At 45.0% G+C, this 24330-nt stretch overlaps 1 pseudogene across 1 annotated transcript in view; it reads left to right on the top strand.

The window, feature by feature from the left end:
• Positions 1-24330, top strand: part of LOC114295987 (telomerase reverse transcriptase-like) — a 72087-nt pseudogene that overhangs the window by 19848 nt on the left and 27909 nt on the right. Inside the window, exon 5 of the transcript XR_014331196.1 lies at positions 960-1536. The product of XR_014331196.1 is annotated as a telomerase reverse transcriptase-like (transcript). The remainder of the gene's footprint in view (positions 1-959; positions 1537-24330) is intronic.

A 24330-nucleotide genomic window follows, 5' to 3' on the forward strand; every position in this document is an offset into this window, starting at 1 on the left:
GTATTTATATGTTTATGATATTATTTTATTTAGAGCAAGATAAACTTATACCTGCCGTAAGAAACACTTCTTACATCCTTCCATAACTTTTTTGGATTTGTTAGGTACACGTGATGCAACATCTATTGCATGGCTAAACGAGTATCAAGTCTAAGGGCATCATGATCATCATGAAGCTTTTTTGGTCCAAAAAAAGTGTATTTGCTGTACATGGGCTGTAGGAGTCGGCCATAGATTTTCTTTTGGGTCAAGTTATTAAATGGATCATTAATACTACGTCTAGAATAGTGTTTGTGGTGAAAAGGAGTCAATTTTTTATTTTTGATTTCACAAAAGGGTTGGAGTAAAAATAGAAGTCATAGTGATAGCTGGTCTAGATTATTCGTGGTTACCAAGTACTCTTAATTTCTGAATTTGAGTCCTAGTCCTTGTAGAAGTAAGAGAGCCTTTGGCCTATAAATATATATAATTTCTATAATTCAATGGAGTTGATATTATGGAAATTGGAGATTGAGTTGGTGTGAATTTGCCTAACTCTTGCAAGGGTGAAACACCTCTTTCTCTCTTCTTCTCTTTCTCCTTCTTTGTGCACATACCCAAGCTACTATTTTTGGATTACTATTAAACCCAAAATCCTATCCAATGAAGCCCAAATCAACCCTAATCTCTTTTCCTACCTATTGGTTTTCAATTTAATCATTAAAATGCTAAATTACTTTCTGTTTAGGCCTTTAAATAGCCTCTGTTATGAAAATTCAGAAAGATCTCCTACATCAGCATGCATTTGTGTTTATTGTGCATGCTAGATATCAACTTAATCGGATATAGGGACTTATATCCTTCTACTATATTGACTTATCCTTAACTAAGCAAGGCTGGGATTGAGATTTTCGAAAGAATAGTTTACCTTTTTGAAGAAGCTATGTTTGTCTTTTAATTTTCTGCTTCTAATATTTCAGGGTTGGAGCAGAAAAATAAGGAAGGAAGAGCTTTACTTTAATTTAATTTAAATGAGCATGTGAAGCAGAATGTGCTGCCATTAGATAAAAAAATATTACTTGCAACATGTTGGTATACCCCAAGGAAGTGTTTTATCTTCTCTGCTTTGCTCTTTTTACTATGGGCATCTGGAAACGAATGTAATACTTCCATTTCATGAGAAGAATCCAGAACCTTCTACTGGATATTTATCAGAGAGACATGACGATTATGATGCTTCTGCTGAGGTAAAAGAAGTGAGTCCGCAGTCATCACGTCATCTCCTAAATATATGCTATTTAGGTTTATTGATGACTTTCTTTTCATATCAACCTGCAAGAAGCAGGCTGCCAGATTCTTCTCCCGGTTGCAAAGAGGCTTTCGAGAATACAACTGCTACATGAATCAGGAAAAATGTGGCCTAAATTTTGATATTGACCAGATATCAGGGATTACATCAAATAAGGTGCACATGGGGGACGACGGTATCACATTTCTTCGATGGTGTGGCTTGTTTATCAATTGCTGCACTTTAGAAGTTCAGGCAGACTACACAAGGTAACTTCCTTTCTTATTTGACCAATGATGTAGTCTTGGTTCTTAAAATCTTACCATTCAATGCGAATTTCAACCAAAACATTTTTTTTGATTTCCTTAGTTGAATCTTAAATTAAATCTTATGATTCATCGCAGTTCACTAGGATTGGTTACAATTCACTTTTAGTTTTGTTTGCTTAATGCATGAAATGAAACTTTATCATTTTTACAAAATAGAAAAAGAGATCAATTAATTATATTATTATCTATATAACAAGGAGGCTCTCTTTTTGAATCCTGATGGGACTTTTGTCCCTTTGTCAAAATATAGACCATTAGATTGATTCATTTCAAGGGTTGAAAATGTCTCTCATTTGTCCTATTCAATCAGAAGATCTAATGGTCTAAAATGTAATCTGATGGCTCTGTTTTTGAACATACACCCCCTCTCTCTCACGTACTCCTCTCATCTCTTTCTGATTTCAAATTTTCTTTGGGAAGACACTATGCTGTGTTTGGCAAATCAACAATTTTCTTTGCATTTGTTGCTTTTAGAACTTCAGGATTCAAACTTTTTCCTCACAACTCTTCATACCCTTCTGCTGAATCCTCTCCTTTTATCCGTAAGCTCTCTCTCTCTCTCTCTCTCTCTCTTCTTCACGTGCACACACACATATTGCACGGATTTCCTTTGGAGAAAGTTTTGTTGCTTTCTGTGTTAATTTGGTCCCTTGTGACTCTTTATTGAAACACCCATTATTCATCTTCTTGATGTAAAAAATTGTGCAGATTTGTTAACCCTAAGTTGTGTTCGTATTAATTTTGGTAAAGTTTCTTCTGAATCTGTTAAACCCATGTTCTATTTTATTTTTTGGTGCAACCCATGTTCTAATTTTGGTTTGATGAGAATGCTTCTATTTTCTGTTATTGCTCACTTTTTTAAACTTTGTTTGTTGTAGTTGGTAATTATCTTATGAACCAATAGGTAAATTTTGTTTGTAAATAAAGAGTCACAACCAGTTGGTAAATTTTGTTTGTTGCAGTTGGCTTTAACTTGTGATAATCTGTTAAACCCATGTTTCAGTTTGTGAAAGTTTCTTAGACCTATCTTTATTTCATTGTTTTGGATCTAATATCACAAATCTTTTTTTTGTTTTTTTTGTTTTTTTTTTTGTTTTCAAAGAGTCAACTTGGAATTTTACACAAATTGTTAGTGTTATTGGGACAATTTTATATGTTGTTTAATTATTGTTTTTTTTTCTTTGATTCACTGCAGTAACAATATTGTTCTTTCTTCAAGTAATCTATATAACAATGGAAGGGTTAGTTTGAAAATATCTTTCAAATTAATGGTCCAGATCTATCTAGATTTAAAAGCAATGGCTCATATTTACTTTTACAAATATCTCTCACACAAACTATCTTCAATGGTCCAGATATCTTTGCCTATCAACTCTTACCAACCCACCCACTGCACTTTGCCTATCACTGTGAAAGAAGGAAGAACAAAGCTCACAATCGAAGGACGAACAAAGTTCTGAAGGAAGATGTAGACACCCCATTTTGACCGACCTTAAGACTTAGATGTCACCAGTTGAGGGCTCGGTGATGTTGCATTTTGTGCTTGACTTGAGGTTTCAGAGTCTCGGCTGAGAGCCTTGCCTCCGGACTTCGAGGCTCTTTTGTGCTTTGCCTCGGTTTGCGAATCAGGTCCTGTTTTCTCTATTTTCTCTTCTTGAAGGGAGGGAGAGGTCTCGTAGACCATCTCTCAGTGGCCGTAGGCTACATTTCGTGGTCGTAGGCCACTTTTCCCGTTTGGAGCCCAGTTTCAGGTTTTCGGAGCCGTCGACCGTGTGCCTCGGTTCGGGACCGCTTAACTACCTCCGTTTGCTCCAGTTTTTGGCACACACCTTTTTTCCTCCCTTTAGAGGGACACTGTGGCCCGGGAGACCACCTTCATGGTCATACGCCACTTCCGGTGCCTAACAGCCTATTTTCGGGGTCCCAAACCGCGCGTTTTGGTCCTCGAACCTTCGTTTTGCATCCGTTTTGGTCCATTTTTGGTAGAGACCCTATTTTCACTGTTAGGGAGGGGGTAGTATGGTGGCCGGCCACCTTTTCCCCTTAAAAACCAGTTTTCTCATTTTCTCTCTTCAAAAGTCGATTTTTCTAACAGAAAACTGGTTTTTCTCACTTTTGAGCCACATTTTCTAGCTTTTCATACCACCATTGTGTTGTGCTGATATGGGAGGCCACCAATATGGATAGGCTGGCCAGAAATTCATCTTGACCCTTTTGAACCTTGCTTAAAAGCTGGCTTTTCTCTCTCTTGGGTCACTTTTTCTGGCTTTTCATACCACAGCTGTGTTGCACTCATCTGGGAGGCCACCTTTTTGGGATGGCCGGCCAGAATTTTTTGTTGACCTTTTTGACCCCTGGTCGGCCGACCAGGGGGAGTGGCCGGCCGGCCACCTTAGCTGGTCACCCAGCTTCTTGTTTTTTACTCTTCTCAAGTGCAACACAACTGTGCCAGCTGTTTTGCACTTGACCCACTGCCCGAGGGTTTTGTCCCTGTTTTGGTCCTTAAAAGGGGGTTTTGACCCCTTTGCTTAGGGAGGAAGATGGTTTGGCCCCTTTGGTCAAGCTTCTTGAGGAAGCTTGACCCTTTGGTTAAGCTTCCTTTAGAAGCTTTGAACCCCTCTCTTGGCTTCTCCAAGAAGCCTCACCCTTCTCCCTCTATATAACACACATTCCACCTCCATTTGCAAGGGTTAGAAGCTTTAGGCTGAGATATATACACACAAACCTTCATCTTTCCACTTCAAGCCTCCAAACACCCTTGTTCTTGGCTATTTTACACTACAACTCCTAGCCTACCACCTCCACCATCCATTCCAGCCCCTTGAAGCTGATTTTTAGAGGTTGAAGGTTCACCAACTTGGTCCAGAAGCTGCTGGAAATCTGCTCTTCAAGGGTAAGTGCCTATATCCCCTAAACTCACATTTTTTTGCATGATTGGTTAGCCTTATTTGCAAGCATTTCTGGGCTTCGACCCAAACTGTAAAGTGTCTTATTTTGACCTCCTCTTCAACTTTGTTTAAAGGCACTTTGCTGTTTGAGGTCATTTACTTCCCCTTATTCTCTATCTCTCTTTTAGGGCTATTTTTGCATCCTATTTTAGCCTTACTTGTGAGCATTTTCGAGATTTTCTATAAACTGGAAAAAGTCTTGTTTTGACATCCTCTTCAAGTTTTGTTAAGGTCCCATTTCTGTTTGGGGTCATCTTCCCCCTATGCATGCTTCATCTCTTCATGATTAAGGCTATGCATTAGAGCACTTGCATTGGCCATGGTTTGGCCTCTTAGCTACTGAAATCTAGTGGATTTTCAGTGACTTTGTTGCATTCTTGAGGGCCAAAATTAGAGGGGGGTGACCCCCTCTCTCCTTGTCTTGTTTGGTGGTCTTTTGGGCCTTCTAAAGGGACCCTATTTTGCGTGCATTGAACTCATATTTCAGGCCTCATTCTGTGACTTTGGGGTCTACCTTGGCTCTGTCCAAGGCCCTTTTGGCCATATTTTATACCTACAATGCATGTGTAGAGCAATCCCATCCAAGGCTCTTCAAAGGAGCCTTTCTTTGCATGTTTCTTAGACTGATTTCAGGGCCTATTTGTTGAGTTTTAGGGCTGTCATAATCCATTTCTAGAGTTGGTTTTGCCATGCTAGGTGTCTATCTTGTATGTGCTTAACAACCCCTTGCAAGGCCCTCCAAAGAAGCCCCTCATTTCTGCATGCATTGGCTGTATTTCAGTGATTATTTGGGCATATTTTGGCATGTTTTATTCACTGTTTTTGGCTGGTTTGATGAGTTCTCATTTGCTTCATATACATGCCATGTAAACCATGCTTGCTAGCCAATGTTGCATGCTATTTTAGTCCATCATGTTAGCATCTTTTGGCCATGCTCTAAACTAGAAATGTGCATGTTTTGGGACTGCCTTGGCTTTGTCTTTTGACTTCATGATCAAATAATGCTTGCTTTGTATACTTGTGGTTCAATACGAGTGCCTAGTTTTGAGTTTCGAGGCTTATTCCATGCATCGGGTGCCATATTTCCATGTTTCAGGACCATTTAGCATCTTGTTTCAGCGCTGGAAATTACATGTTTGTATGCCATCTTTCATCCCTTGCCATGCTTTGGTAGAGTGGAATTTTATGCCTTAGGTTCGGTCCTCGGTATGCGTGCACGTATGCATGCATTCCGGTTGTCTCTTTTCCATCTCACGGCTACTGATGTGAGTGTGGCTGAGGTCCACTCATGTTGGTGTAAGTCCATTATGCATTGTGTATGCCTTTTCAATTCATGGCATTGCGTATGCTAGGTTGCGTGTTAGAGCTTTGTGTATGCCATGTTACATCGAGCATTGTGTATGCCATTTCATAGCATTGCGTATGCTAGGTTGTATGCTAGTCGCATTGTGTATGCCATCTCATTTGCATTGTGTTTGGGATAGGAGTTAGCCCAAGCACTGGAAACGAGAGACGTTTCGTACTCCGAGTGACGGAACGTGTCTCAATTCCCTGTCGCTGACACTCCGGATTACCCATGATGGAGTTTAGGTCTTGTTGTGTTTTCATGTGCATTCATTTCATATTGAGTCGTGCAATTCGACTCCTCGGCCATCATGCATCGATATGCGTGATTGGTGGCACGAGGATCGAAGACTACACTCCCTAAAGAGTAGTCATGCATACATATGTGAAAATACTTTGCTATGCCCCTTTCTTACTCTCTGTTGCAGCAAATTAGAAATCAACAGCTTTCTAAGGCCTTGCACAGCATTCCGAGGTTAATTGCAAACAGAGGCGAATCGGGGCATCGCAATGGATTTTCGCGCCAGGCAACTCAAGCATGCATCATTCCACCATTCGGAACAGAGCTGAGGCAGTCCATAGGCTTGCGTGCTAGTTTATTGTTTTCCTAGTTAATTTGAGTAATTAGTTAGGGTTTTGTAATATTTAATTATTCATTCAAACTGTATTATTTATTCGGACCCTCCGAACGAGGGCACAATTGTAATAAGTGTGCGTGCGTGTGATGCATGTCTTCCAACCCCACGTCTTTCTCCCTTTTATTTACCAGCTTATGATGGTTAGATTAGGGCATGTTTCAATTAGCATACAGTATGATAGCATGTTTGCATTCATTCATCTGTCTAGCATGCACCGGGCTCGGCGCACCATACTAACTGCATTTGTATTTCAATTCCAAATTGAATACGTGTTAGCTGTAGCATCATCATATGCCATGTTTAGAATAGCCGAGCCTATTGTAGTTGCATTTTTGCATATGTTGCATTAGGCATTTCTGTATAGTTAGGATCATGCATGGATTTCTAACATAGCTTCTGTTTTGGCTTGGAGTACTCGGTAAGTGTTTATGCTTTAGCATCCTTGCATGTGTGTGAGTGACTGCCATGATAGCATGCTTACCATGAGGCTAAGTGCTTATGTGATATAACTGCCTGAATGCCTGTGGGTGAAGGTTGGGTTATTTGGATTGGAACAATTCATCGACTGCGAGTTTTAAGCCCACTTGAGAGTGGCAAAATCATGTTTTCTAAGCCCACCTGAGGGTGGCAAATCCACGTCTTAGCCTACTTACGAGTAGCACCATCAAACCACTTTAAAAAACAAACATGAAATGTTTTGTTCCAATTCAGGCGACCGAGTCTATACGTGTATGCTGTGCGCATCACATAGTAAATCTAGGCTAATAACCGGAATAAGAACGCATAATGTTTTCAAAACTAGATATCATGGTTAGTAGAGGCTGATCTTTGATCGAGCGAGCGAGGGTGCTCACGAAGTGACCTTCCCCAATCGTACCCAAGTTCCCGAGCCGAGGCAACTTTGGTGATGACGGACACGTGGCCTTAGGCAACGAGTCAGGGTTTCCTAAATTCCCCCAAAATAAATATTTAGGTGGCGACTCTGTATCTAACAAAGCAGTCCATGTTTGACACTTCTTTCTAAAAAATCTGTTTTCCAAAACGATTTGCCAGATTTGGACTCTTTGATGAGTCATCGGTCTTGCATTGCACTCTGCGAGATTAGATACAGGACCGTGACACAAATCGAGTCCGAATTGTAGTGAGGCCCCAAGGGCGCGTCTATAGTTTCTGGCGACTCTGCTGGGGATTTAGAGAACTTGACTCGAACTCATGATATCTTGTTTTGATTACACTTATGTATTTCTTTGCATTGCATTTGCATTGGTGCGCCTAGGACACTGTGTTTGCCGTATGCTATTCCTGAACGGTTTGCCAGAGGCTCGCTTCGAGAAGCGTGCCATAAGGCTGACCGGCTGCGGGCTCTGCCACGACGGGAACACAAACCCCGATTTTACCGAGGCACCCTTTTTGACCATTCGACCTAGTGCATATTCGGAATCCATAGTGACCATTCCAAACTAGGACAGGTTGCTTACCCGTTTATAGGTTGTTTGAAACGGCTGCGTGCGTAGTGAAACCCTAGTTCTTGACAAAATAGGACAAGGAAACCTTACCCCAACATAGGGGTGTTTTCGTTCTTACTTGTTTGTTATGTGCTTTTATAGTGCGTCTCTATACGAATGCATGTATCAGTTTACAAGTTTGGGCATCAGGCCTGCGGGCACCAGTTCAGTATTTTCGAAATCAGTTATCTGCGGGTATCAGATTCAGCTTCGGGGACAGTGATTTGGGAATAGTAATTTGGGGATAATGATCGGTCTTTGAGAACAGTGTATCAATTGCGTGTTAATTATACCCGACTGTGTGTTGTGTTTATTTACGCCGTTATGCTGTCCGTTCGTCTGCTCGTTTATTTCCTTATTATTGCTTTATTTATCTTTTTGCTAGGTAGTTTAGCACAATTGCTCCAAACCAAGTAGATATTCCCCAAGCACTCTGGACAAGAGGTCGCCGACTCAATCGATCTGAGGATCTGGTTGACGGACAACCAGCGTTCCACTCTCTACCCCCGGTTATCAGATGGAGGTCAAAAAGGCACAGTGTATCTAAGCAGAGGTTACCAAAGCAGTGGATTACCTCATCAGTGGACAGTCGGATTGAGATCCCAATTGTTGCTATAGAGATAGACCTGCCAGTAGTTCAGACAGATCGGGGCAGTATGGCGGGACCGACAGGAGTTGAGGAAATGAGCGTCAGATACAGGACACCATGAGAGCCATGCAGCAGGATGCTGTTCGCCGGGACGAATTTGCAAAACAACAGGCCGAGATCATGGCCCAGCAGGCAGAGTTAATTACCAGATTGCAACAACAAGCCGGAGCATCTGCTTCACACCCAGTTCCTCCCCCACCAGGAATCCCGGCACCCGAAGAGGCACCAAATGTCCAGGCAGATACGGACATACCAACGGGGCCAGCTCCGCCCCCAATTCTACCCCAACTATCTAAGGCACCTACGCCTATCAATCAACTGGACTCTCCCTTCGAGTTCGAGGTAGACCATACAGCAATGAAATTGAGCAAGCTTGAGAAGTTGTTCAAGAAATCCCAAGGGGTAAAGGCTATTCCGGATATCGAGAACGGATATACCGACGTAGCTGTGACGCTACCAGATAGGTTTAAAATGTCGCAAATTGATCACTTCGACGGATCTGAGGACCCCATGGTGCATCTCCGGCTATTTTCAGATATACTACGGCCAATGGGCCTCACCAGACCACAAAAGCTTTCACTATTCGGCCGGACCCTGTCGGGTGTGGCCGCTATCTAGTATGCGAAGTTAGAGGATGATGTCAAGCGGAGTTGGGATGAAATGGCCGAGGCCTTTGTCGCGCAATACTCTTACAATACCCAAATCGAGATTACGACCCGAAATCTCGAAACAACAAGACAGGAGCCTAAGGAGAGCTTCTCGGATTTCGTAACTCGGTGGAGGGCGAAGGCTTCGATAATGACCCTGAGCCCTACCGACAAAGACCAAATCAGGATGATTGTGCGCAATCTCCAGCCAAAACTGATGCAAAAAATGATTGTGCTCCCCTTTTCCACTTTTTCAGATCTATATGAAATGGGGGTACAAATCGAAGATGCAATGAAACAAAGTCTGATTGACCAAGATAGAGAGCAACCCAGAAGAACCTTTAACCGCAACAACAATACAGGCCCAAGTGGCGCTGCAACTGCAAGAGCGTCGGAGGTGAGCATGGTCACCACCATTCCCCCTCCCCTTCAAAGACCCATGGCAGCTACACCTTTCTCCGGCGCGTCCGGAAGCAACACACAAACCACTCGATTCCAACCCAGAGGCCAAAGAACTTTCACCCCACTGTATATGCCCCTGTCTAAGGCTCTAGGGGTATTAATCAAGAAAGGGCACTTAAAGCCCCTGGAGCCGAGGCCATTGTCGAATCCACTCCCTCCTTCTCATAACCCAGCAAAATACTGCGCATATCACCAACAACATGGTCACGACACTGACCAATGTTTCAGATTGCGTCATGAGATTCAAGACCTCATTGACAAGCAGGTGATTGTACCTCCAGAAAAACCCAATGTCACAGCAAACCCTCTCCCACCGCACAACCAAGCTCCACCTCCCAAAAGAATCAACTTCATCCAGACTGGGGTCGTGTCTTACGATCCCAGCACATATATCACTCCTTCCCACCTACCTAAGCCGGAGGTGCTCCTTCCTGACTGCACTGACTCTTTGTGCATGTTGGACATCTCCAGAACCCAACCCGAGCCAATGGTGGTGATTGGCAAAGATAGAACAGATGAGATTTCAGAGGAGAATGGAATTGTCCGATCAGGGTTTGAGCAGTCTGGGAGTGTCGTTGGGGAAGCCGACGATCCGAGTGATTACATTCTGCCAACAGGCCAGTTTAAGCCTAATATTGAATTGCCAGAGAGGGCAGAGCTGTGTGTGATCCGAGGAGATGGATTTGAGCAGGGGACAGATGGTTTGACGGCTGTGGAAGAGGACTTGGCCAACCTCTAATTTTTCAACGACCAAGATCCAGGAGACACGGCAGTCAACTGGTTTGATTATGAGGAATCGGTAGAGGCTACTAGGTGGCTTGATGACTTGCCAGACGTTGTTAACGAAGCTCAGTTAGAATAGGGCCCGGTAGGGGCAAGTATATCAGTGGTGGCCGGAAAGGTCAGAAATCAGAATGAATCGCCGGAGAGCGCCGGTGCTAAGAATTCCGCTCGAGACTTAGGCATTATGAATGCGGGAATTATTGAACAGCCAGCTGTACTGATGCAGCTGGAACAAGAAAGGTTTGAGGATGCCGAGAGAATTAGGAAAGCTAAGGGCCCTGAGGGGACTGAGAGTGCTGTGTGCACGAAGATAGAGAATGCTGCAAGCATGTGGACGGAGAGTACTGCGGGTGCAATTGAACCGGAGCCAGACAGGTGTCTGTTGGCTGCCAACAGAATGTGGTGGGAGGACAATGATTTATGTCTTGCCCACACGGATGAGGATTGGGGGAGTAATCAGCCAGATGATACCTGGTATATCGGTGAGGTCGATCATATGATGAGAAGCGGGCGGTATTTCAAGCCCCCGCACCTAGACCAGCCGGAGGCATTTGGGAAGGATAAGGAAGTTGAGAGACAGAAAGAGAAGCAAGTCGAAGAAGAGGCTGTACTAAAGCAGTTAAAGAAGATACAAGCAGACATCTCCATCTGGGGACTGCTTATGGCATCGCGAGTGCATCGACAAGCTGTCTTATCAGCCATGGATAAGGCCAAGCTCTCTATAGACACCATGCCCGAACAGCTGGTGGGTTTAGTTTTTCCGGGAGGAGCTATCCTGATGTTGACCTTTTCTGACAAAGAACTGCCACCTGAGGGTGCGAACCATAACAAGCCACTCCACATCTCCGTGGAGTGTAGAAATAAATGGATACCCGTGGTGCTTGTCGACACGGGGTCCGCCATCAATGTATGTCCAGCGAGGACTGCCTATGCAATCGGCTTGAAGACCGCGGATTTTGTGCCAACAACCCAGGTGATTCGGGCATACGACAACACAAGCAGAGAAGTCATGCGGATAGCGAAAATTCAAACCAGGGCAGCATGAAATTGACTTTCACATCCTAGAGGTTCCCGCCACTTTCAATCTACTCTTGGGGCAGCCGTGGCTGCATCAAGTAAAGGCAGTTTCTTCTACCTTGCATAAAATGGTGAAATACCCCCATGGAAAGGGAGTAGCCATTGTTTTTGGGAATTCATCGATCCATCCACCACCAGAAGTATCTACGCCAGTTCTGGAAATTGAGCATGGTATGGAGGATGTGTTCTTATCCGGTTTTACCCTGGCTGAGGCCCGGGTCGTGCAGAACATCTTAGCTGTGAATGAGGGGTGTATGTTAGTGCTCAATCAGTATACCTCATGAACAAGCTTCAACATATCCCCGGGATGGGATTAGGAAAAAGCGGCCGGAAGGGCGTCGCAGCATTGGCCGAGGTGCCACATAACCCACATACCTTTGGCTTGGGTTATCTGCCCACCAAAAAGGATTGGATAAGGAAGGGTAAGGAGATGGCTGGGAGAGCCAAAGCAAAGAAGGCGGGGAAGCCTTTTGACTTAATGCACCGGCCCATTCAGGGTACCCTAAACGGACGCTTCGTCCGAGAGGGGGAGGACTTTCCGTTTTGTGGCTTCCCAGAGTCGTGGCTGAACGCGGAGAGGAAGCGCGTGCCAGGGTTTGAGATTTTCTTTGACCTGCAGTTACCCGGGGATGACGTTGCCAGAGAACAGACAGACCCATTAGCTGAGATTGAGCAAAGCAAGAAAGTGGAGTCTGAGGACGTCGAAAGTGAAATGGGGGTAGCGCTGGCATGTCTACTTTCAGATCCTCCGATCGAACAGAAGTGCTTGGGGGATAACTTCTCGATATGCGTGATCAAGAATGGAACGGCTGCGGGCCTACCAACAAATATTTTAGATGCATCTATAGCACCCTCTCTCATTTGGCAGTATGAAGAGGGGTTTTTGTCCAGCAGCACCGGGTCAGGTAGTGAGCCGAAATCTGATTCCACCGAATCTAGTGAGTCGGAATCAGGTTCCAGCTCGACTGAGTCCGAGTCTGGTAATCCTGGGGATGATAACCCGGATGCCACAGTCTTGTCTAGGTCGTCTTTTTCTTTCTCTTTTGAGTCTGTTGTAACCGAAGAATTGGACGATTTGGATGTGCTTAATGAGAATCAAGTAGCTGTGGTTTCTGAGTACTTTTCTGTGCCCTTGATTTATTGCATTAATTCAGACTTTCAAAATTTTGATGAAAACGACGAGGAAGAAATTCCTCCGGTTTTGCAACGCTTAATTGAACAAGAGCAGGAAAGATTTGTTAAACCCTTAATGGATGAAATCACTACTGTGAATGTCGGTACTGAGGAGGACCCGCGACTGGTCCAGATCGGGTCCACGTTGTCTTCGGAGGAATGCGAGCGCTTAGTCGCTTTATTAAAAGATTTCAAAGATGTTTTTGTGTGGTCCTACGAAGACATGCCTGGAATCGATCCTAAGATTGTACAGCACCAGATCCCTCTTGACCCCGAGGCCCGACCCGTTAAACAAAAACTTAGAAGGATCCGCCCGGACTGAGCTCTCAAGATTAAGGAAGAGGTCACCAAGCAGATTGACGCAGGTTTCTTGCTGGTATCCGAATACCCAACCTGGTTGGCTAACATCGTTCCAGTGCCGAAGAAGGATGGTAGGATCCGAGTATGCGTGGATTTCAGGAATTTGAACAGAGCTAGTCCGAAAGACGACTTTCCCTTGCCGCACATTGATGAGTTAGTGGACTTCACAGCGGGTCATGCTTTGCTTTCGTTTATGGATGGCTTCTCAGGCTACAACCAGATAGTGATGGCACCTGAAGACCGAGAAAAGACTGCCTTCACCACCCCGTGGGGGACATACTGTTACAGAGTGATGCCGTTTGGGCTGAAGAACGCTGGAGCTACATATCAACGGGTCGCGACTACAATATTGCATGATATGATCCACAAAGAGGTTAAGGTGTACGTGGACGACATGATTGTCAAGTCCAAAGAAAGGGAGGGCCACTACACCGCCTTGCAAAAATTCTTTCAAAGGATCAGAGAATTCTGGTTGCGGCTGAATCCTCAGAAGTGTACGTTTGGTGTTACAGCAGGAAAAATGCTGGGGTTTCTCATTACACAGAGAGGTATCGAAGTCGACCCTTCCAAAATCAAGGCCATCCTAGAAATGCCACCACCAAGGACTGAAAAGGAGGTGCGAGTCTTTCTGGGTAAAGTGCAATTCATAAGACGGTTTATCTCAAAATTAACCTTGACTTGTGAACCACTTTTTGGTCTTCTGAAGAAAGGAAAGAAATTCCAGTGGGACGACCGATGCCAAGCTGCTTTTGAAAAGATCAAGGAATATTTACAGAACCCACCTGTGTTGTCACCACCAAAATCGGGAAGACCATTGATATTATACCTTTCGGTGTGCAGGAATCAGAAGACAAAGTGGAAAGGGCCATTTATTATCTGAGCAAGAAAATGTTAGAGTATGAAACTCGCTACACACCATTGGAGAAGGCTTGCTTGGCCTTGGTATGGGCTACCAAGAAGCTGCGACACTACCTGTTAGCTCACTCTGTAATGTTGGTTTCGAGATTAGATCCCATCAAATATCTCTTCGAGAAACCGGCACTTACGGGTAGGCTAGCTCGTTGGTTGTTGTTGCTTTCCGAATTCGATCTAAAATACGTGACGCGCAAGTCGGTCAAGGGAAGAGTAGTAGCAGAGTTCTTAGCTGATCATCCAGTGGAAGGGGGTGAAGCAGTTGAGTACTTATTCCCAAATAAGGCCATTTTGTATATCGATGACGAGTTTTGGACGATGTATTTCGACGGAGCGTCCAACCAGTATGGGTATGGAATAGGAGTATTGCTAATAGCACCCGACAATTCCCATATCCCTTTAGCATTCAAGCTCCGGTTCAAAGTCTCGAACAACGAAGCAGAGTATGAGGCATGCATTGCCGGTCTAGAAGCAGCCTTGGAACTAGGGGCAAAACGGTTGGACGTCATCGGGGACTCGAATCTTGTTGTATCTCAAGCGAAAGGAGATTGGAAAGTCAAAGAAGAAAAGATGATGATGTATCATCAGGCCCTGGATTTGTTAATTCCTCGGTTTGAGAAGCTAAACTTTGCTCATCTAGTAAGAGAGAACAACAGGTTCGCAGATTCACTAGCAACTCTATCTTCCATGACAGACATCCCGTTTGGAGTCCGGATGCGTCCAGTCATTATTGACCAGAAGTTTGCGCCAGCTTACGAGTCAATTGCTACTATAGACGAGGTTCAAGATGAGAACCCTGGTATTACGACATTTGGAACTTCTTGGAGAAAGAGGTGTATCCACCAGGGGCAAATGCCAAGGATAAAAGGGTAATCAGAAGAATGACGGTTCAATTCATCATCTGCGGAGGTAAATTATATAAGAGAGGTCATCTGGGAATGCATAAGCTATGCGTTGAAGCTGAAGAATCAAAACGCCTGATGGAGGCCATCCATGGAGAAAAATGTGGAGCACATATGAACGGGGTAATGCTGGCACGGAAGATCCTCAGACAGGGTTACTACTGGTCCACCATGGAGAAGGATTGTATCGGCTTTGTTCGGCGATGCCACAAATGTCAGATCCATGCAAACCGCATGAACATCCCGCCATCAAAGTTGTACAATATGACTTCGCCATGGCCATTTTCAGTTTAAGGAATCGATGTGATCAGGGCCGTCACTCTGAAAGGGTCTAACGGGCATGAGTTCATCCTGGTCGCAATAGATTATTTCACGAAATGGGTTGTGGCCCAATCCTATGCGGTGTTGAAGGCGTCACATGTTGCAAAGTTCATCAGAAACAACATCATCTGTCGTTATGGGATCCCAAACGAGGTCATTTCAGATAATGGTTCCCACTTCAAGAAGGAAGTGATTGACTTGTTGGAGAAATACAACGTGGCTTTTCATAAGTCGTCTACATATCGGCCGCAAACCAATGGAGCGGTCGAGGCTGCCAACAAGAATATCAAACACATATTGCAGAAGATGGTGGAAACCTATCAGGATTGGCCAGACAAGCTGCCGTTTGCTCTGTGGGGGTACCGGACTTCAATTAGAGCTTCTACTGGGGCGACTCCGTAATCATTAGTTTATGGGATGGAGGCCGTTCTACCTATTGAAATTGAGGTTCCGTCTTTGCGAGTGCTGGTTGAGTGTTAGATAATTGAAGCAGATTAGCAACAGAACAGATTTGAAGAACTCATGCTTTTTGACGAACGCAGACTGAAAGCACTGTACCATGTTCAAGGATATCAGCGCAGAATTGCCAGGGCTTTTAACAAGAAATTTAAGTCCAGAAATCTAAAAGAAGGAGATTTGGTGCTCAAGGACAACCGAGCTCCCATCCACGACCCAAGGGGCAAGTTCAGACCCAATTGGACTGGTCCCTACATCATCAAAGCTATCTGATCAGGTGGAGCTGTGGTTCTAATGGACCTAGATAGCTTGGAGTTCTCGCAACCGATCAACATGGACAAGTTGAAGAAATATTACCCCTGAGAGGCTCGCTAGGCCGAAAACCCGAAAGGGCGACCTAGGCAAAAGTTAGAGCATTGAAAAATTGGAAAATATAAAAACTGAGCTCGCAAGGTTGAAAACCCGTAAAGGGCGGCCTTGGCAAAAGTTAGAGCATAAAAGGAGAGTGAAAATACTTGAGTGAACCTAAGCCTGAACTACGTAAGGCTTGATTCCCATCTTTGGGATACGTAGGCAACTTCATCTTGAAGTTCAGCCATAAACTTTTCCCCGATCAACTTTGTCCATTTGATCATCTCGGTCATCTTTGTCTATTCAGCATTCAAGAATTCGGTTATGATCTCCGGTGCAGTGCTCTTCAGACTAGGTGCAACTTTCCGTTGCTGCGCAGTACTGCGGTACTCTTCAGACTAGGGGCAACTTCCCAGTTGCTGGGATCTGGGGTTGTGCATCTCAGTGATAGATTTCAGGCATGCCCAGTTTTTGATCCATATCAAAAATGGTTTTGAAAATTTTTAATAAAAGTTGACTGTGTTCAAGATTAATCTTTTTACAACTTAGACCATTTTGGACCAAAGCGAAAAATTTTCAGTACCCACAACCTTCAACTTCATTGATTTCAATACAGAGTTCTCCTGCTCTTGCATACAAATTGAAGTTGCTTTTTATTACAATCATAAGGAAAACTTGAAAGTACTAGTAAAGCAATAAATCCGGGGCATAGCTAAGTCAGGTGTTCCTGCGCCCCCTCCCAGAGCTGGTCAAAGCCTCTGATGCCAAAGTAGGCCCTCCCTGCGCCTCTTCGTTGAGCCAATCCAAGCACTCATCAGACAAGGTGCAACTAAAAGTAGGAGCAGGGGCTAGGAGCTCTCTAGTCCTCCATGCTGTGGCATACTGGGCAAGCTGTACGCCACGAACCAGGAGTGCGGCAGGATACTCCATCCCCTCTGGCGGGCAAGTTTGATCATGGCCGAACTGGCGCCGAAACCGGAACGAAAAGTAGAACACACAGTGAGTCAGACCAATCAACTGGATCCCGGTCTGCCGGGACATGCTATAGCTCATTACCGGGAGATTGAGCCAAGGACGGCGCCAAGCAATGCGATCCGCAGACAAATTGCACATCCAGTCGAACAACCATCCCTCATCAAGGGCATCGACTAGTCGTTGTCAGAAGAAATAGCCGCAAGCTGAGTAGACTGGGCAAGAGTCCACAACCTGCAATTTATCAATCAACCATACCTAGGGGATGGATGAAAAATGAGAGAATAAAGAATAGAGAGATGTACGATGAAAGAAAAGTAAGAAAAGGGTTTTGTGAGAAAAACCGAGCATGAAGGCCGAGTGATGTGAGCAATATATATCTGAGAAAGGGTGGGAAACATTACCTGCAGCAGTAGTGGACTCCCCGCGAATCTGGTCATCTCTCGGCGATAGAAAACATCCAAGCCCATCAGCGTCTCGGCCGATGTCATGACAATGCAGCTCTTTCCTTCCTTCAAGCCTTAAGCAACTTCAATCAGACGAATGCTAGATCCAATAAAGCCCGGGGCAAGCAAAAAGTGAGATAGCATGCACAAGCAAAGGGTGTGTCGCCGAAAACCTTGCTAATGATGGTTGCCGCGGTTACCGGCATCAGAAAAGCGATGAATCAAGCCAAGGATATCCAGTTCCCCGTTGCAGATCAGAGACCGAGCATCGTGCATGGTGAGCCCACACATCTGTCCTAAAGCTTGGGCGTGACCGAAGCGAAACTGGGACAAAATCTCTTCATGGCGTTCAGATTCCATCAAAACTTGAAAATCTTCAAAGGTCAGACACATCTCTTACCCGCCGAAGCTAAAGACGTGCGTTACCGGATTCCAAAACCTCGCCGCGGCATAGAGGAACGGAATGTGCAGCAAAGTACGGCTCAGCGTGAATAGTGCGTTCAAGCCGAAGCCCCGGAAGTTCAACTTTTCCGAGCCATCTAAAGAAGCAATCCAAGCTGTGAGATTTTGGGTGAGAAATGCCTCCATTTTGGTGCAAAACTAAGATGAAATGAGAGAACCACGAGGCAGGAGTTTTTAAAGAGGATAAGGCACTATTTGCAGGACACATGTTGAAAATTTGATGGTTGCCAAGCTAGGTGGCCGGCCGGCCACCTTTTCTGGCAGGCCGACCACCCCTCTCCCCTCCAATGCAAAAAGCTAGTCGGCCAGCTCCCTTAGGTGATCGGCCATCAAGAGGAGGGTGGCTTTAGTCTTGTTTTAGCCTCTAGAAGAAAGTTCCAAGCATTTCCATGCATTGGGGGCGTTAAAGGTACGAGTTTTCCTCTGTTTCGGATGCGTTCCGTCACCCAGATAGTCCAAAATGCATTTGTTTATCGAGTTGTTATTAAATCCTGCTTATTGAGTTGTTGTTTTTGCTTATCGAGTTGTTGCTTTGCTTACCGAGTTGTTAAGCTTACCAAGTTGTTAAGTTTTTTCGAGTTGACGAGTTTTGTGTATTGAGTTGTTACTCTTTGTTTATCAACATTGTTGTGTCTTGCTTATCGAGTTGTGAGTTTAATCAACATTGTTATGTCTTGCTTATCGAGTTGTAAACTTGCTAAGGTTCTGTCCTTTCTTAGTAAGTTAAGTTGCTTTGTTTGTTGCGTCGGTTCACTACCTGACTTGGCAATTTTCAAGGCACGATTTCCATTCAATCTCATTTTTGTGCAAAATAATGCGATGCGATGCAAGAACATAAAATACAGCACTTTTTTGAACAAAAGCTGTTTCATTCCATCACGTTTCCTTTGTTACAATATTTTACAACAAGGGTACAAGTTTTACAGAAAATAAAACTGCCTAATAATGTACAATGTGCTACAATTACTAGTAAAAAAAAGGCAAATAAAGCAGGAACATCTGTGCTCTCAAGCATAAGAAAAAGAGGCCCTCTTTGTCCTCTTCTGCGGAACAGCCTCTGTGCCATCTCCATCAGCACCACTATCCGAATCGGAGCCACTGTCCTCGGAATCCTCCTCGGCATCACCTCCGCCCTCAGAGCCAGACTCAGAGTCATCCTCTCTGCCAGCAGATGTCTCTGACTGACGATGCGCAGACTCCTCCTGCTCACTGGACTCCTCCTCAATGATATGTGCTCTGTGCCCGCCTCGTCTGCGAGACGACTCCCCTCTCCTGGCTCCTCGAGAAGGCCTAGATGGCCCAGCTTCTCGGGAAGGCCCAGATGGCCCGGCCTGTGGTCCAGTATATATCGGAGGCATCTGAAAAGAAAGAGTGCAATTTGAATGCATCAGCCAAAATATGTATATCAGATGTACAGATAAAAAGCTACATGGAGTGGATGTATGCAAATATAGTACATGGATGTGGTGTGTGTCAGATGTTCTCTCCGCATACAGTCGGTCAATCAATGCAGTGAAATGTTCAAATTCAGCATGTCATCAGAAATATGTTAAATGCAAGAAAACTAAAAAGTACCGAGACACCCATGATGGACAGTTGTGCCTCTCTCCGCAAGACCATGCCTTCGAGCGAGGCCACTAACTCGAGTAACCCCTCAGCATACTCCGTGGTAGGCTACAGATGCAAGTGCAAATCATCAGTGAATGAATGAATGTCCAAATATCTGAGTGATAAAGCAAAGCTGTAAAACATACAGGTGGTGAGTCAGGGTCTCTGGTGTATGGATGACCTAGCATAGGAGGCTCTATCGGAATTAGGTAGGAAGCCCCGTATCTCCATCCCGTCAACTCAGTCGGGATATCTGGCCATCCAGCATGATGATAAGTTGGGGGAATCGGGGGGACCAATCCAGCCCCACCTCTGGATGTGCCAGCCCTACTGGCCAAAGGAATGTCTCTGGCTTGGGTGCGACTCGAAGACGGCATGCCAGTAGACCTCCTCGAGGGAGTACGAACACCTGTCAATGGAGGCATCAAGTAGGTGTGACGGTAGGTCGCGTACTCCCCGTCCTCCAAATGCAGCAGTGCATCAGTGCCCAGCCTGGCATCAATGACACCCTGGGGAGTAAGCCTAACAGCGAGCCGCATATCGTCCGGAGGTGCTGAAGGGACACTCGGCTCAGGGAAGCCCATAGTCTGACGAAGGAAGCGGTCTCCCAAGAACCAGGCCCTACCAACTGGCCCCTCGAACAAGATCCTATACCAAGAGGCAGCCCATCCTCCAGCAAACTGGAATCGGAGATCCCCACCCAGAGGCGCCCAAGGTTGCCATAAGATCTGCGGATGACCAATGCATAAGCCGATTAGAGATCGCAAATGTGCAAAATAAGTCAAAGATCAACACATAAAGAATTGAGAGTTTTGAAATACCTCGGTCGCCCGCACAGTGTCAAAATACTGCCATAGATAAGGGAGAGTCTCCCGGGGTCGTGGCCGGTACTGGCCCTCGAAAACGAGCGAATAAGGGGTCATGAGAGGGGCCTCTACCTCCAGCTCTGGGGCTAGCGTTGAAAAGTACGCGAAAACCCATAACTGTGGAAAACAGGGCAAAAGCAATCAAAATACAGAATGCTGAGTGCAGAATCAGAATACAGAATGTTGAGTACAGAATCTGAATACAGAATGCTGAGTGCAGAATGTAAGTACACAATGTAAAGCGTGCTGTATGTGCAATGTACAGATAATGAAAGGCAAAAATGTGAATCAAGAGGGCAGAAGGTACCTCCCAGGCTCTCTAGTAGCCGCCGACTATGTTTCCCCGCCCGCGGGAGGTCGCGCTGATATAGTAATAGAGGGTAGCCAAGCTGGCGCCACCCCAGTCATACTGACTAACCTGTGTGAGGTCTACCAGGGCACTCAGCAAATATAGCCCAACGGTGTTCGCCCTATTGGCAAACAGAGTGGTCCCGAAGAGGAACATCAAAAACCCTCGGGCGTACTGTGCAATCTCCTCAGGAGTCTCAGGCTCAGTCCCCCTGAACTGTGTAGAAAACCAGGTGTATCGAACTTGGCCCGAAGATCGGTCGACCGGTGGGCGAGCTCCCAACAGATGAATCCAGGCAGCCTCCCACTCACCCTTGTCCTCATCGTAGGGGATCGCCCAGCCTCCCACATCGAGGCCTGTCAACACGGCGAAGTCAAATGGCGTCATAGTCATATCCCCGGCAGATGAGAAATGAAAAGAGTTGGTGGTGACCCACCACCTCTCCACCAGGGCGCCCATCAACGTCCTGCTAGCTGGATAGCGAGATATCCCGATACAAAAGGGTCCGAACCTTGCTAGATCAACCCAATCGCGGACAGCCTCCGGGAGCTCCGCATACCAAGCTCTCGCAGCAATAGAACCGTATCCCCGTGTAATGCGGGAGGACATCTGCATTCATAATGAACACATGTATTCAGTTTCAGAATGGAATGAATAAGATGTGTGCAAATGAAGGATATGAGCTGTGTGCAAATCAAATCAAATTCAATTAAAGTTTAGGCTGCGTGTTCAACTTTCAATCAAATGTGGGCTGCGTGTTCACAATCAAGTTTGGGCTGTGTGTTCAGATTTCAGAAATTTAAAGTTTAGGCTACGTGTTCAACTTTCAACAAATGTGGGCTGCGTGTTCGCCATCAAATTTGGGCTGTGTGTTTAGATTTCAGAAATTTCAAGTTTGGGCTGCGTGTTCAACTTTCGATCAAATGTGGGCTGCGTGTTCACAATCAAATTTGGGCTGTGTGTTCAGATTTCAGAAATTTAAAGTTTGGGCTGCGTGTTCAACTTTCGATCAAATGTGGGCTGCGTGTTCACAATCAAATTTGGATTGTGTGTTCAGATTTCAGAAATTTAAAGTTTGGGCTGCGTGTTCAACTTTCGATCAAATGTGGGCTGCGTGTTCACAATCAAATTTGGGTTGTGTGTTCAGATTTCAGAAATTTAAAGTTTGGGCTGCGTATTCAACTTTCGATCAAATGTGGGCTGCGTGTTCACAATCAAATTTGGGCTGTGTATTCAGATTTCAGAAATTTAAAGTTTGGGTTGCGTGTTCAACTTTCAACAAATGTGGGCTGCGTGTTCACAATCAAATTTGGGCTGTGTGTTCAGATTTCAGAAATTTAAAGTTTGGGCTGCGTGTTCAACTTTCAACAAATGTGGGCTGCGTGTTCACAATCAAATTTGGGCTGTGTGTTCGGATTTCAGAAATTTAAAGTTTGGGCTGCGTGTTCAACTTTCGATCAAATGTGGGCTGCGTGTTCACAATCAAATTTGGGCTGTGTGTTTAGATTTCAAAAATTTTAAGTTTGGACTGCGTGTTCAACTTTCAACAAATGTGGGCTGCGTGTTCACCATCAAATTTGGGCTGTGTGTTCAGATTTCAGAAATTTAAAGGTTGGGCTACGTGTTCACAATTAAATTTGGGCTGTGTGTTCAGATTTTAGAGATTCAAGTGATTGAGCTGTGTGTTCAAGACAGAGTATTATGTTATAGACTAAGCATGCAGAACAAGTTGTGTGCTAAAACGAGCAGAAGTATGGCATGCGAATGTGTTCAGAACGAGCAATAAGCATGCATAGCATGAAATACAGGGAAAATGCAGAATTAAGGCAGGAAATGTAAAAAGGTGAAGTACGTACCTCTCGTGCCTGATGGAAGAGATGGGACTCCGGCTCTCGTAGTATCAGGTCCACAGGAGCTCGAGGGTCAAAGTCGGTAAAGTGATAAAAAATTGCCCGATGGAGGACATGAGTCGGAGGATCGTACCTCTCGGGGATGAATGGCCGAATCCTCGGCGGCAGAGACATGATGTCTGGATCGCCTCCGGCACCTGGAGAACCTCCGCCATGGGGAAATTGACCCGCCATCTCAGGGAATCTGCAAAAAGGAGCAAAAATGAGCGAAATGAGCCAAAATTGGAAAAAGTCAACAAAAGTCAACTCTCAGGAAATGAAAAAGTCAACAAAAGTCAACTCCCGAGAAAATCTTCCAAATATTGAGACAAACTTACCTCAAGTGGTGAAAATGAGAAAAGAAGCTCCGAAATCAAATTTTAATCGGTTCAAAGTGAAGAAAACTGAAAGTTTTCGCGAAACAACTTTGCGTAAGGCGTTGGAAAACACGTATAGAGTGCAGATCTGAGAGAGAAAATGGTCTAGGAAGGAGGAGAAGGCAGTTTCGGAGCTGAAGTTATGAGGAAAAGAGCTTTGGACATGTACATTTAAAGAAATGAGAGCAAAAAGATCAAATTGCCCCGGATTTGGGCTAGGTGGTCGGCCGGCCACCTTTTCTGGTAGGCCGACCACCCCCTGCACTGAAACCTGGTCAGTGGCCTCCCCTGGACTCCAAACCTAGTCGGTGGTGTTCCCAAGAGGGTCTCCAAGGTCTCTGCAAATTTTGGTAGTCATCGGAGTCCCCAACACCCGAGAAAGTACAAGAAAAGTGCACTTTTCGTCGCGAAATCCCTCCGCGGGAACTCCAACTCCAACTTTCGATGCGTGTTTCATTGTCACTCGCCAAGAGAAAAATGTATCCTTTTTGAGCACGCTGTGACCCTTCCGGGAGGTAAACCGGAGGTTGCGATTGAGTCGCACTCGTCAAAACTTGCATTTCTTTGCTCGTTGTTTCGTGTCAAACACGCATTCGAATTCGCACTTATCCTGCATTGTTATGCACGTCACTTGCATTCTCCTGCATACCACCTGCATTGTTGTGCACGTTTCATTCGTATTGTCATACCTCCATGCTTAACTTGCGTTGCTACGCGCGTTTCTCTCGCATTGCGATGCGCTTTCCCATCGGCACCCTGTTTGTCCGCATTCGATGTAGTGTTGAACATGTGTAGCTAATGATGTTGTGCTTGTTAAGTTTCTCTCTTTTACAGGCATGATATTGTATGTACGGTTCATTTGAAGCTGGTGCAACCAGACGAATCGCGCAGGTATTGTATCTTCTCCGTGTGAGACATGGCGAGAATTGAATAATTCTCCGCATTCTTAAACTGCATGAAATGTAGTTGTTGCTTTACATTCTTGCTTAAAACTGTTGCGTGTGCGCTTCATTACAGCTTGCTGCTTTGCATGATCATGAGTTACGTCCGGCTTTGTGCATATCATTTTGCATTTTACCCCCTGCCTGCGGGCACATCTGTGTTATCTTGTCTGTTTGTCTAAGTCTTCGGCCTTGTCAAAAATGGGTCGTCTCTGGGCTTTGACATTCACTCCCGTCATGTATGACTTCCAAGTTCTGTCAAAGAGGGGCAACTGTAGACACCCCATTTTGACCGA

Source organism: Camellia sinensis, chromosome 5, assembly GCF_055761805.1.
Source record: "Camellia sinensis isolate YWXY chromosome 5, ASM5576180v1, whole genome shotgun sequence".
Taxonomy (NCBI): Eukaryota; Viridiplantae; Streptophyta; class Magnoliopsida; order Ericales; family Theaceae; genus Camellia; species Camellia sinensis.